Source organism: Aythya ferina (assembly GCF_964211825.1).
Source record: "Aythya ferina genome assembly, chromosome: 1".
Taxonomy (NCBI): Eukaryota; Metazoa; Chordata; class Aves; order Anseriformes; family Anatidae; genus Aythya; species Aythya ferina.
The window spans coordinates 113,074,783-113,088,913 of NC_140296.1; the positions used below are offsets into that span (position 1 = coordinate 113,074,783).

The 14,131-nt window shown below is 35.7% G+C and overlaps 1 long non-coding RNA gene across 1 annotated transcript; it reads right to left on the reverse strand.

The window, feature by feature from the left end:
- Positions 1 to 2,929: 2,929 nt before the first annotated feature.
- LOC311432758 lies at positions 2,930 to 7,394 on the reverse strand. The gene is made up of 3 exons (XR_014690294.1): positions 7,363 to 7,394; positions 6,619 to 6,685; positions 2,930 to 3,018 (listed from the first exon to the last, which is right to left on the reverse strand). It is a non-coding gene; the product is annotated as an uncharacterized lncRNA (long non-coding RNA).
- Positions 7,395 to 14,131: the final 6,737 nt, after the last annotated feature.

Sequence of the window (14,131 nt, forward strand, 5' to 3'; positions counted from 1 at the left end):
GGAAGCATCTCTTAGTCCAGGATAATAGAACTGTGTTCAGAGAAAAACTGAAAAATCGAGGGATGTAAATTTTATTCTTTTTCAAACATTAATTAAAAGAGTTGCCACGCTCACAGTACAATAAAAAATAGATAAATCTGTGGCACAGCAGAGGACTCATTGCTAAATTAATTTATACAATATAAAATCCTAGGCAAAGAAAAATCAAGGGGCACTGAACAGTTTATCTGTAACCTTTCTACAGTTTTTAAGCACTGAGTGATGTCTCTCAGTTACTGAGAAACTGATGATTTTGTGAAGTCATCATTGCAATGAATAAAGAACTTTCTTCTGGTTCTCTTATACTATACCCTGATTTCAGTTACTTCCAGCACATGTGAAGATTTCCCTTCAGAGATTTGTTTTGCTGGCTTTCCAACAACAAAATATCATAAACTAAATCTTTTTAACTGAAAGATGCAGTTTTCTTCTGTTTTCAGTTACGAAAGATTTTCTGGAGAGCTAAAATCAGAGCAGATTATGAACAAATTTTAAAGTTCAACCTGAAAGTAGGGTGATAAAATGACAACTGGTTGCTATAATCTCTAAATACTTTATAGAAGCAATTTTATGAAAGCAGAATTGGGGAAGGGGGGGGGGGGGGGCACATACTAAATGTTACCATATGCATAACAAAACACGATAGATGCCTTATGTTTATGAATTCTGAAGCTTGTATTTCCTCTAATTTATTTTGTGTGACTTAATAAAGGACAAGTACTTACTGATCATTTATCCTATTTGAGATTTACTGAAGATGATTTTGCTGCAGCGTAGATCCTGCCACTGACTGGCTCCACGATAATCAAAATCTATCCTAGGTTAATTCACGTTAAACCCTTCTTAGAGCATTCATTGTTAAGTTGTTCTTGAAAATTTATACCACAACCACATGTACTTTTGCTTTATATAGAATTGAATGTTTTCCACATTCTTAAAGATTTAGAAAGTTTTACTGCCAGTTTGGCCATTAAGGGAACTATAACTTTTATACTGATTGCATATTTGCTGTGGATCACTTATGGACCAAGATCCTTCTGAGCTACTAAAAGGTATTTCAACATTTTGAAATGCTACTAGCAGCTTTATCAGCCTTTCTGCTTCTTGGAACGTGAGTATGGGAAGATGGGGAGATTCTTGGAAACTTGGTAGGTTTTTATTCAGAAAGCTGATGTTTGCCAAGTCAGGAAGACAATAAGAAAGAAAGAAAAAAAAAAAAAAAGTGAAAATTACATTGTTTTTACTGCTTTGGATGCATGTTCCTGGAATTAAGACTTTCAACCTGTAAGCATGACTTACTGTTTAATCAAAACATATGCTTGCTACTCTCTCTCAATGCAAATAAGAATTATATATACACATGTATATAAAAGAACAAAGCCAAACACACAAAAAAAAATCCACCACCTACTACTACAGCATTAACACTAAAAGGGAAGTATCTGAATTACCGTTGCCCTTTACAATGTTGACTCAGCCCCACTGGTAATATTTGCATTATGATACAGTCCGTAATTACATATTCCATTTTCTCACCTAATAACAGAATACTGCCCATGTTTATTACACAGGATAGAGGTGTCATTGAGGACTGACTATTTGACATTTTCCTGTACACTCACTGTTTGGAACATGGCCCTGTGTTGCTTTCACCCACACAGTTTAACGTCTTCTTCCAGTCTTCTCATATATACACACACACATATAGATATATATAAAATCTTTGTACTTCATTGTACAAATTTTGTACAGGAAAGCTGAGGAGGGACTCCATCAGGGAGTGTGGTGATAAGACAAGGAATAATGGCTTTAAACTAAAAGAGGGAAAATTAGATATAAGGAAGAAATTCTTTACTGTGAGGGTGGTGAGGCACAGGCTGCCCAGAGAAGCTATAGATGCCTCTTCCCTGGAGGTGTTCAAGGCCAGGCTGGACGGGGCTTTGGGCAACCTGGTCTTGTTGGAGGTGACCCTGACCATGGTAGGGGGGTTGAAACAGGATGAACTTTAAGACCCCTTCCAACCCAAAGCAACCTATGGTTCTGTGATTCATTAGAACAAATTACAAGAAAGGAATTAAAACATGAGTAAGGCTAGTCCATTACTGTTGCAAGCATATATTTATTTGAGCACTAATACGTCTCTGTTTTGGTCTCATTACTTTTACTGGAAGGTAGTGCACAGTTTCAGCACTCTTCTAATCTTCAGTCAAAATATAATTATAGATAGTTTATATTCATTTGTTTTTGTGCACTGATCTTTCACCATAAAGAGTTCTTTTTTTCTCTCTCTCACGGATTTAAAGCCAATAAGGTTTTAAACAGCAAAAATAGCTCCCGTCAAAATGGTAAACAAGATTTATCCCCAAATTAATCCTTCGCTTCACCTTTAATCTGCACTGTAATCTACCTTTCAACAATATTTATCATGTCTGTGCTTCATTTACCTTAAAATTTATCTTACAATTCTCCTATTAAGCATGCCTTTTCCAATTTTTTTTTTATTAGTTTTTCCATGACTGATAATTTTATGAACACCAAGTTGGTGCATTATGCTACACAAAGGATATATAGTACCTCTATGAAGTTATCTGAGTGACGAATCTGGTCTGATCTACACCTTAAAGCCAGTGCTATAATTAAAGACATTTTCTATGTATTTCAATCTGTTCACCTGTTCATTCCGTATTTTTATTCATTTTTTGATCCATTCATACTATTAATGTATGTAGATGCATGCATCTCTTTTCTTTTCCTATTTTAAATATAGGTACCACTTCTAAACCAACTTCTATACCACTTCTAAACCAACGTCTACAATTGTGTTTTCAGCACTGTGGGAAAGTTGGTTAATTTATTTACTTATTTGTATAGCTGAAAAGCCTTTTCTTACCTGTGTTAGATTTTGGAAACTCTTTCTTCATCTTCAAATTTTGTGCTATCACCTACAAAGGTTTTGGAGATGAGTCTCTCCAGATAACCCTGTGTGGACCAACACAGTGGGGTAATTACAGATATTCTGGGTCCACCAATATTAGAATACTAAATATTAAATAGTTAAGCATAAGATGTATTAGCCTACTACAGATTGGCTTTCACAAAAGGGTGATCTGTTATTTATTACATTTTCCATTTAAATTAAGCAAAAGTCAACCATCAATCATTTAATCCAAAGTTATTTTCCACATTTAACTCGTTTAATGGCTTGAACACTGTTTGGCAAAGTTCTTTGAAGGTTATAGACATTCCACTTTTCTCTAGACAACAGTGAAATAGAGATTATCCCGATTTTTAAACTCAAGATGCTCTTTATTCCAAGGAGTACTTCATATCCTCTACTTAATAAGAGTGAAGCTATGCTTTTACAGTTTAGTTCCACCAGGAGGCAAGGTAATGAGAGTAGCTAAGCAAATTTTCATCTAGTTGGAAAGTTATAAAAGTTACCGAGAGGTTTTTCAATGGAGTATCACACGTCTTTATATACAGGTGATAGCAGAGACTTAGCGTGTGGTAAGTGCCCAAAGAACAAGAGAGAATTGTGAAATACCAATTTAAACTGCATACAACACATTCCTCCAAGTACAAGGTTATTTGTATAATCTTTATATATGCCCTAGGTGTTGTAATTTAAATGAGTGTTTCATTGTGATGAACTCTGTATAAACACACAGAGACATATGTAATTTCCCCTTCCCAGTAAGCCTTCATCTTGAATAAGACTAAAGTCAGAGAGCTGCAGGACAAGAAAGCAGAGGTCAGACAAGCCATAAAGGATGCATGCAACCAGGCAAACTAACAGAGGCAAAACTCATCTCAGCGCAGTGTTTTGGTGCTGTTATCCATGCACATAAACAAAACATACAAGACACTGTCCATATTGTAGCAAGAAGAGTACACGTTTTCTCAGTAGAAAATTTCTGGATTCTGCTGCCAGGTGAGTTAAGCTTTTTTTTTTTTTTTTTTTTTTTTTTTTAAAGTGTTGTCAACACCATTGCGCAAAAAACATTTTAAAGACCAGTTGATGTACCATATCTACTCTGCCCATTTCTCCCCTTCTCTATGAAGTTTGTTTATCTAAGGGAAAGTTAACCCAATTAAAGGAACCTATTATCTTTTGCAGTGGAACTGATGGCATCCTAACACATTCTAGGAGTAAACATACCATTCAATCCATCTGCAAGAAAGGCTCTGTTCATGCTGCCTATTAGTTTCTGTTATTTCATAGCTGTCATGGGCAGGCACGGTCCTGTAGAGGGAGGCAGCTCCTCAGGTATCTAATTTCCAGAAGCGTTTGGAGCAGGACCTAATTCTTAAATTTAATTTTTCACTCAGGTTTTATCTGGTACTGAATAGGATGTCTTGTTCTGATTTTTGCATTCTAAATCTCATATTATTTGATATGCTGCTGTGATTTGACTGTCTCCCTTTTCAGGAGATAGGCAGAAATAGAAAAAATATATACATTTTTATAAAAAGAATATCATTTGACTCTGGCTGGAATTTTTTTCCACCTTAAAAATCTGCGTATAATTCAGATTCAGTGCTTAATGTCATAAAATAAATGTGTGGAGTATTAACCGACTCAACAGATTATAACTTGATGGGACAAGGGGGGTACTGTTTTCCTTGTCCAGGAGGGAATATTGCTTCTTTAACTCTAAGAGCTGGTATAGGAAAACAATCTCTACGCATATGCAGGGGGAGGCAGGGTAGATTCACCATCAAGGAAGACTTCATAATGCCAGGCTAAGTGGAAAATAATACTATTCAAATACAAAAACATTGTTTGGCCCAATAGCCACTAGCAAGGTAAAGGAAAACAAGAAGACATAGATTAAAAGTATGACAATCTCCAGCAGAGAGATCTCCTTCAGGCTGCCTACTAGCAAACTTACTTGGCTTCATCTGTATGATCCTTGGTACATTCAAGAGTCCCTGTATGGGACAACAGGGATCTAGAATCACCTTCATACTAACATACACAATTCCCATGCGTGCTTCAGTTCATAATGAACATTTTGTGCAAGAAAGTAAATTTATTTCTAAGCATATCATAAATACTTGCAGGACTGACTACTATGTGTGTGTTGACCTGTCACATCCTATCATTATTATGAACCATTTCAGTGGCCAGTTAAAAAGACTTAATGATCACTCCCATTTCAGATGTCTAACTCAGATTTAGTTATAGCTGACCAAATCAAGTGTTCTCACCTGTTAAGTTCAGACCACTTAAAACAGAAAAAAAGCTTAAGTCACAGCTACTGTATCTTGTTCATAAAGCAGAGCATTTCTGACAGCTGGGTTAAGGAGAACTGAAGCTAATAAAAAAAAAAAACAAAAACAAAAACAAATAGTAATAAAAGAGCAAGTCAAACAAGCCCTAAAACATCACAATAAACCTTGTATTAGAAAGCAAAGAAGAATGGCTGATCAGGGTTCACCTTCAGAATGAAAACTAAAGGGTTGCTTACTGAAGACTCAGTACACAAAGACTCCCTTCAGTTCCTTTACCCTTCCACTAAACTCCCAAGGTAAATTTTCTCAGTGAAGTCCAGGAGACAAAGAAGCTCAATGATGAGCCAAACGCGGACCCCAAGAGCAAAAGAAACTACTTAGATTCACACACACTTTCATATGTACATATTTTATGTCATTCTTTTTCTCTACCACCTTTGCTTTTCTTGACATTTAATTAACAGCATGTCTCTGATGTCAAAACAAACACAAAATATAGTTGCTTATAGGGAAAGCAAACCCTAATTAAGATGAAATTTTGGATCTAAGACAAGCTTTGCATTTTCAGCAGGAAAATACTCCAGTTTATAAAATATTCCCAGATGTGCTTTTGACTCTCTAAATCTCTCTATCTTGAAAAACTACAGCTTAAATTAAAAACTGCAATATTCATCTTCTGTGAAAGAAGTTTCCTTCTTGGAATTTTAGACAATATTTACCACTGGCCTGATTCCACTGACTTTGGTGAAGCTTAGGATGAGATGGAGCACACCATCTTGAAAGCATTAAGCTTGTGTGAAATAAATTCAGACATTTAATTTTTCTTTTAATTTACACTAAGGAGCAATGATCTTAATTTTGGACATCTTGAATCTACCCCAGGAAACTTCAGAGATAAGGAATTTGAAACAATAAAAAAGTCCACATTTATTTATGGTTGGATTCCAAGACCTGACACTGAATCTACTTCCTGTCTCCCAGTTCAGTAGGACCATTTGTTGAGTGAAATGCTAGTTAGCATGAGTACATCATAAGCTAGTCCATATTATTTTACCCATTATAAATAAATAAAAATGCGCAAGCCTTGTTAGTCACTTGTATTTAACTAGTTGCAAGCACTATGTAAAAAGCAAAACCCAGCCCCTCTGCCCAAACTAAATGATAGAAATGGACTTCCAATCTTTCCTTGATACTCCAGAATAAATCCTTTTTTTTTTTTTTCCCCCAAAAAGTATGACAAAAGCTTTTATGTAGGTTCCTTGTATTTGTTTATCACCATGCTGTACCAGAACTGAAAGTATGAATGGTTCTCAGCAAAGATCCCTTCTATGTTATTAAAAGTACCTTTTTGGGTAGTCCTGGTAAAATGCCTTCTAACAGAAAAAGGCTTCCAATGAGCATATCACATGTCCTAAAGGAGGGATAATTAAAACAAGTTACTTGTGAAATATAAACAGAAAATTTTAAGGGACAGCATCCTCAAGGCAGGGTGTGGCCTTTGTTTTGATTTTTTCATGATGGTATGAAGCACCATCTTGTGTTGTGCCTTCTCTGTTATGCCATATCCACCACCTTAACAAGGTCCTAAACTCAGGGAAAGTACAGAAGGATCACCACACTACCTGCTTTTACTTCCCCTCTCTCTCTCTTCCTCTCTCTCTCCTGAATGAAGTTCAGAATTTTTGCCAAAACAGAAAATAATCCCTCTGTATTTCCGGTGAAGTTTTTGTGCTGAAATGTCAAGTAGTAAATACACTGTGTTCTGTTAGTGTGTTCTCCCCTTGGCTTGTCCTCAGATGGAAAAGCCAAAACCTCCATGGGGACACGACAACGTCATCAGCAAACACAGTCTGATCTCTCCATGTATGCTGCAGGACACCCAGTCAATCCAGCAACGCAACTGTCTGAGAATCCCCAGGGGAGCCTAACAATTTGACTTGTGCCCTATATCCTTCTTGTGAAAATAACTCATGCAAAGCTCTGCTTTTCATCAAACTTAACAGGAAATATTCCAAGTCTTCAAAGAGATCTTGGTTCTGATGGGAATGATGAGAACATGTTGTTGGATTTATACTCATTTTGCCTTACCAGAAGAGAAAATCTTGAAGCATCACATAAACCTGTTGAGAACAAGGTTGAGAACAAGGGTTTAAGAATAAGGCATTTGATATTAAGTCCTACGTCCTAGCTAATCTTTATAGATGCTTGCTCTTTTACCTAGTATTTTCTAACTCGAAATGGAAATCTGTTTTTCCCCATTGCTGTGCAGCATGCTATAGTAGTTGTATAACATTAAGAACAGATGAACTAAAGGGACCTTTTGGTCCCAGCTCATACATACAGACTTCATCTAAGCTAGGAAACCAAAGAGAATAAAGCTTGACACAATGCTGAGCTGTTACTGCTCCTCTCTTGGCCAGAGGAAAACATACATTTGCTTTAGTCTTGTCTATGCTAATAGTCCACCTTGCCTTTAATACAAATTATTGGAGATTGATTCCTGATATGATGGTAATTTTGTACTTTCATGGGATTCTTAAGCATGTGTAAATCACATACACTATTTTTGAACAATGATAAAGAGCTCAGAGAAATTAAAATACAATTCTTCAGGGCATTTTCAATATTGAGCATTTGGCTTTGTGTAATTGCTAAATTGGGGAATTCCAGAAATTAATGAAGGAAATATAATTTGCAGTTAGAAATGATTTAATGTTCAGGATCCAAGATTGCCTAAGGATATCGTTTAGTTTTGGGTCAGATTTGTAGGCACCAATTCTGAATGCTATTGATGAGATTTTTGACCTAAAATATGATTCCAATGAGATAGAACATATAGACAGAATTTGTGAGGACCTTGAACAGTGTAAACTAGTTGTAAACTGAGTTTCATTTATAAGGTTTTGAGCACACACAGATGGAATTTAAGATTCTCAGACAAATTCAAAAAAAATATGTATTATAAACAGATTAAACTCCTAGCTTCATCATAATAATAATAAAAAAATATTTCAGATTCTGGTTTTGATCCATCAACCAACTGAAGATGATCAAACTTAGAATAGTTCTTTTTCCAAGACCAGTTTTCCACTGTCCCACAAAAAACAAACAACACCCTGGAAGAATGCAGGAGAAAAATATTTACTGATCCAAATCGACTCTTGACAGCAATATTTTATGTTAGCTATACAGAACAGAAATACCAGCTCTGTGCTGAATAACCTACTGTTCGAGACTGTTCTGAATCAAACTGGGAAAATAAACCAGTAGGGAATTTTCTAACAATTGCTCTTCTACAAATTCAAAGATTAATGTCAGGCTTCAAATTATTTTTTGACTCATTCCTCTTTGTATTAATACCAAAGGCACTAGAGAACATCTCCTACAGCTACTTCTATAATCTTCACATAATTGAACTTCTCAAAGGAACAGCAAAAACTCTGCCCACAAACTAGAGATGATTATAAGAGTTCATTTCAAGATACCTACTCTCTCCCTCAAAGCACTGCAGATAACTCTTGCAATAGAAAGTCCTTAATGGGTGGGAGCAACAATAGCCCAATCAAATTTAAGTTGTTTAAAGAGCTGTTTCCTCAATCAGGTTTCTATGTACCTTACTCCTCAAATCACCATTGCTCATCATTGCTTCATGCTCATCACCTGATGGCTGTTTTTTTTCTGGGAATGCTGAAGAAGCACAAAGGACAAAATATATCTGGTTACTTTGCCTTAATCCACAGCAAGACATCATCATGGTAGCCACTGTTCCTACCAGAGACAAGTCAAAACCTGAACTACAAAATACGTACCCTGTTTTAAAAGGAATTGTCTGGTAAACCGGAGATTCTCAGAAGGATTTATTAGCAAAAATTCTTTGCTTTTCTAGTTGTGTCTAGCTGCCTTTTGTTTGGAGTTATTGCTTGTAGGTCCATTTAAGACACATTACTATTTCAAATACATCTACCATGTGTTTTTAGGTTATTTTCAAATTTGCGCATTTCAAATTTAAAACAATTTCTACAATGACAGCTACACCAGCTGCCCTTTTATTCATGGAACTGGAAGATGACATCTTGTAATATTGCAGGACAATTACAGTTACATATCAATTTGAGATTTAAGTTCATCGTACCCTCAACCATCAATTTACTGAAATTTGTTTCTTCTTGGTCTGTTTTCTCTTTCTGAGAAGCATCAGTATCCTGTTGTTGATCTCAGTTACAACCTGTCCTAACACAATATGAACTCAGAAAAATCATTAAAACTGTATGGATTATCAATGAACTTGAGGTACAGAGATCCACTTTGTGTGCCTCAAAGGATGAAGGCAGTCACAGGAAAAACTTAGTCAATCTACAGGTTAGATTTGTTCATTGTTTGGAAGAGAGATGAAATAATAATTTCACATCACACATTCAGTTACTTCCCCCACCTCCTCCCCCCTCCTTCACTTGTGGGCAGAACCAAAAATCTACACCTTCAACAGCAGAGCAGATGGCTAGAACCAAATGTGTAATTACTCCTAGGTTGTTTGGATTAAATTTAGGAAAAAAAAAAAAAAAAAAAGAAAAAAAAGTTATGTTCATTGTTGAACCTTAGTGATCAAAGCTCAACCTTTTATGAAATTCTTATTTTTCCACTATGGATCAATACTTCAAACAACCTAACATCTTCAAACAACACCCACATCTCTAATTACAAAGAATGGGTTTAAATTAAGTCTTTACTAAAATGACAAAATAGTCAATGAGACAAAATTTGCAGGAAGACAGTAATCTTTCACTGTGTCACCTAATCAGGCAAAAGTTGTTGGGGCTTGCAAATCATTCTTCAGGTCTTGCAGGTCTGATAAAAAGCATAACCTTCACTAACAAATCTTGTGTGTCTTCTATCCATCTCAGATGCAACAACTAGCTAACACAGCATGTGAAATAATTGCCAGAGAAATTACTGACTACTGATTGTAATTACTGTCTGTGTAGGGGTCAGTCAACACATGCAACTCAAATGAATTTACAGACTCTCTTGATCCATATTGCACATGAAAAATTGTAAGCTTTCAGATACTATAGCTACTATGAATAGATTTAAAGAAAAAAAAGTCATCTTTAAATAGCCAAAGTAAGAGTAGAATAAATGAGTGCATTTGTCTGCTTATGTCTTCATAAGAAGTACCGTGTGTTTTCCTTTTGGTTAAAAGGCAAATTAGTAGAAGTTAGTTTCTGACATGAAATTCACAGTCATCAGTAACAGTGCTTAGGATCTATCTGTGAACTAATTTGACTCTGATAGAGAATTGACCTTTGGCTATAGTGGTCAATATATATTCAGTGGTCAATTTCTGATTTTTTTCCTGAATTATTCTGTTTAATTAAAATAAGCATTATATTTGCCTATGAATAATTCCAAGACATTTCTATTCAGAGGAGCAAACAGGTTGGCATACACATCACCCCTTTCAGGTATCCCCTGTGGAGGTATTACTCTACTAGAGCAGGGATCCAGTTTGGGTAACTGCTTGATAACGTCCAAAAGATGTTGCAAATATTTCAGTGAAGTGTTCTGGACAAAATGACAAGCAGGAAGAAAGCACCATGATCCAAACCATTCTGCACAGTAGGACAGATACAGCCTCTTCTACAAAACTTCTCAATCATCTTGACCCTAGCAAATTATTTCTAAACAATCACACATGGGGTAGATGATAATAAGCTGCCCTTCTACTGGTAAGTTCTGCCTGGTTTGACTGTGCAGACATCCAAAACAGAACCCAACATTGCGTGTCTCAGGTCGACCAACAGTGGATCTTTCAGGAGAATACTTAAGAATCAAAGCAAATAGTGTTCTTTACCTTATACCAAACAGCAATCAGGGACTCCTCCCAGTGAAGCAGTGAACCATTATATTTAGTTCACAACTCCTTTATGAATTTACATAACCCCTTTTTTGATGTCATTTATATTTCTGGTCTCTAAAACATCCTGTTGTAGTGAAGTTAACTTGCATTCAGCAAACTTCTGTTTATTGGAAATAAACTTGGAGGTGTAGAGTAATACCTCCACAGGGGATACCTGAAAGGGGTGATGTGTATGCCAACCTGTTTGCTCCTCTGAATAAAAATGTCTTGGAATTATTCATAGGCAAATATAATGCTTATTTTAATTAAACAGAATAATTCAGGAAAAAAATCAGAAATTGACCACTGAATATATATTGACCACTATAGCCAAAGGTCAATTCTCTATCAGAGTCAAATTAGTTCACAGATAGATTCCACTCATCTGGTGGATGCCTCTGTATTCAACCCAATCTCCTCATGAGAAAAACTGAGACAATATGCTATAAACTTTTACACTTGAAAAAAAATAGATGCAAGAACTTGGGAATCTGGCAACCCTACAAGAACCATATGCTTAACTTTTATCCTACGGCTTGATCTTCCTCCACACAGATATACACATGGTAGTGTTAGGATGAGAACTACAAAATGTGCAGTTTATCTCATCTCACTCTGAACACAGGTGTTTTATCCAGTTCAATTGTTGCCCTCAGTATTCTGTGTTGCAGTTAAAATTTCACCCGATATGAAGACTTTATCACTTCTGCTGCTTTTCTCCATTCTGTTGTGGATCTTTGTGATTTGTAGTTCTGTATCTTAGGACAAAGGTTGCAATTAATTGCAGTTAATACAAAAGAACATCCATCCCCTGATGCTAAGGAGAGTAAATTTATGCATAAGAGTGGACTAGGATGAATTAGACTAGTTTTATGCAGTAAAAATCCCTAACAGATCTAGGAGAGTAAAGATCATGCCAGGAGTTTACTTCTTTGTACATTCTTCAACATTTTACTGAATCAAGCAAGATTACTCAGAAGCTTGTCAAAATCATTTTTAAGTAGCATTTTGGGAGAACTCACGTTAATGCCTCAATGCTTATCAAGATTAGAAAAAGTAGCACATCTAAGTGGTTTGTTATATAAAAATAATATTCTTGCTTTGTTTTCCATACTGTACTTAGTATCTCTTCTTTCAGAGACTAGTTATCAGTGGTCTCCTTCTTTCTAAATACATCAAGGACTTGAATAGTTTGTAGAAGTGCTCCCATATATCCTGAAACAAAGTGTGCTACTGACTGGTCCTCCTCACTTTGAATCAGCAGTTCTGTATTTACATAACGCAAAATTTATTTTTGCACATTTTCTTCAGACAGCTTCACTGACACCCTCGTGTTATAGAAACCTCATTGAATTGAGTACAAAATGATGCAATAGAACTGGATATCTTTTGCCATCTACTGTACCTGCCTTGTATGTTAACTTGATTATATATTTAATGATATTTATATCATTAAATGTATAATTTAACATTGACCACACGGATTTTAATTGGTCCTGGTTCTAAAAATGTCATGAACTGAGAGAAAATCTCTGTTATGAGACTGCTTATTGGTTCACTTAAACCTTTTGGATTCTCAAATTGCAAAAGTAAATTGGGAGAAAGTATTTAAGGTTAGTATTTGCATTTAAATAAGCTCTGAAGCATAGAGACTAGAAGCAGAGAATTCCTCTCCCACCACAAATCCAATCGTAAACTCCTGTGCAAAATTCCATGTTTTGGAACAGAGAGCATAATTTTTTCAGCAAATAGCGGTTACAAACACTTAATTTGTTTAAAGTGAGGTACACAAAATACTGCCTACAAAATGATGAGGGAACCAGTATTTGAGCTCAAGTTTTCTTTGTTCTACTCATCACTCTCCTGCGAAACCCTATAGTTTGCAATCTAACTAGCAAGTTTGGGATGAATCAAATTTGAGTGTAGTGAGACTATACGGCTGGTTGCCATCAGCACTGCCAATGTACAAGCAAGGAACTGGAGAAGACAGAATGGCGATGTAGTATTGGATGCCTTTTTCCTTTTCCATTTCTGGTCTTTTCCTTTGAAAATCTAAGAGTATTTTCTAGAAACTGTTGGGGTTGGCTTTCTATATATTTGATATTTATGTCAATCCTGTTTTTATTGGCTGTAAAACACTAACTGTCTAATAAAAGAGTATTCTCTTCCTCATTGCCGTGTTTAAGTAAAGGTTTCCTAGGACAGCACCCTATGGTAATTTTGGTCCTATATTTAGATTTTCTCTTTTTCCATAGTATAGTTAACATTTTGATTTGTTATTCAAGACTGTTTTCTTCATTATTGCCCCCTTTTTATCTATTTTGTCTATGAGGAGGCAAAAGTGGATCTGTCAGAAACTCTGTCAAGCAAAAGAAAAGGGTGATATTTCTCTTACTTTACTCATCAGTCTCTCAAATGTATTGTATATTGAGAAAATATAGTAATCTGCTCCCATCATTAAACAGCAAAAACAGATCAATTCCCTGGAAATAGACTGCAGTCAACTGAAATCCAGTATCTTTGACTACTTCGGATCAGAAGCAATCTAATTCTATTGCATTTATTTGCTCTGAAATAAAAACCTCTGAAAATTAAAAACAAAAGCAAACACACAAACAGAAACCCCAAAGCAAGCAAACCTAGTAACATTCAATGCCTTCGAAACAGTTTCTGAATCCAGTACGCTGGTGTTGTGGAGAATTTGAATATCCATATTAATATGTTCTTTGGCAGTCCTGCTGCCCATGAATATGACAACTGTCAGAGCCTGGAAAGTCACTCACTCACTACTGTCACAAATCTGCCTAAAAACAAAGCCACCATATGTTTATGTAAAGAGATGAGTTACTCTCTTGGCTCAAGTGCATAAAGATGAAATATAGAGCATTCATCAAAAAACTATAACATAATGCTTGGCTCTCTCCCTTCTTCCTCTATTAAATTAACTTTTTTAAGATTAAT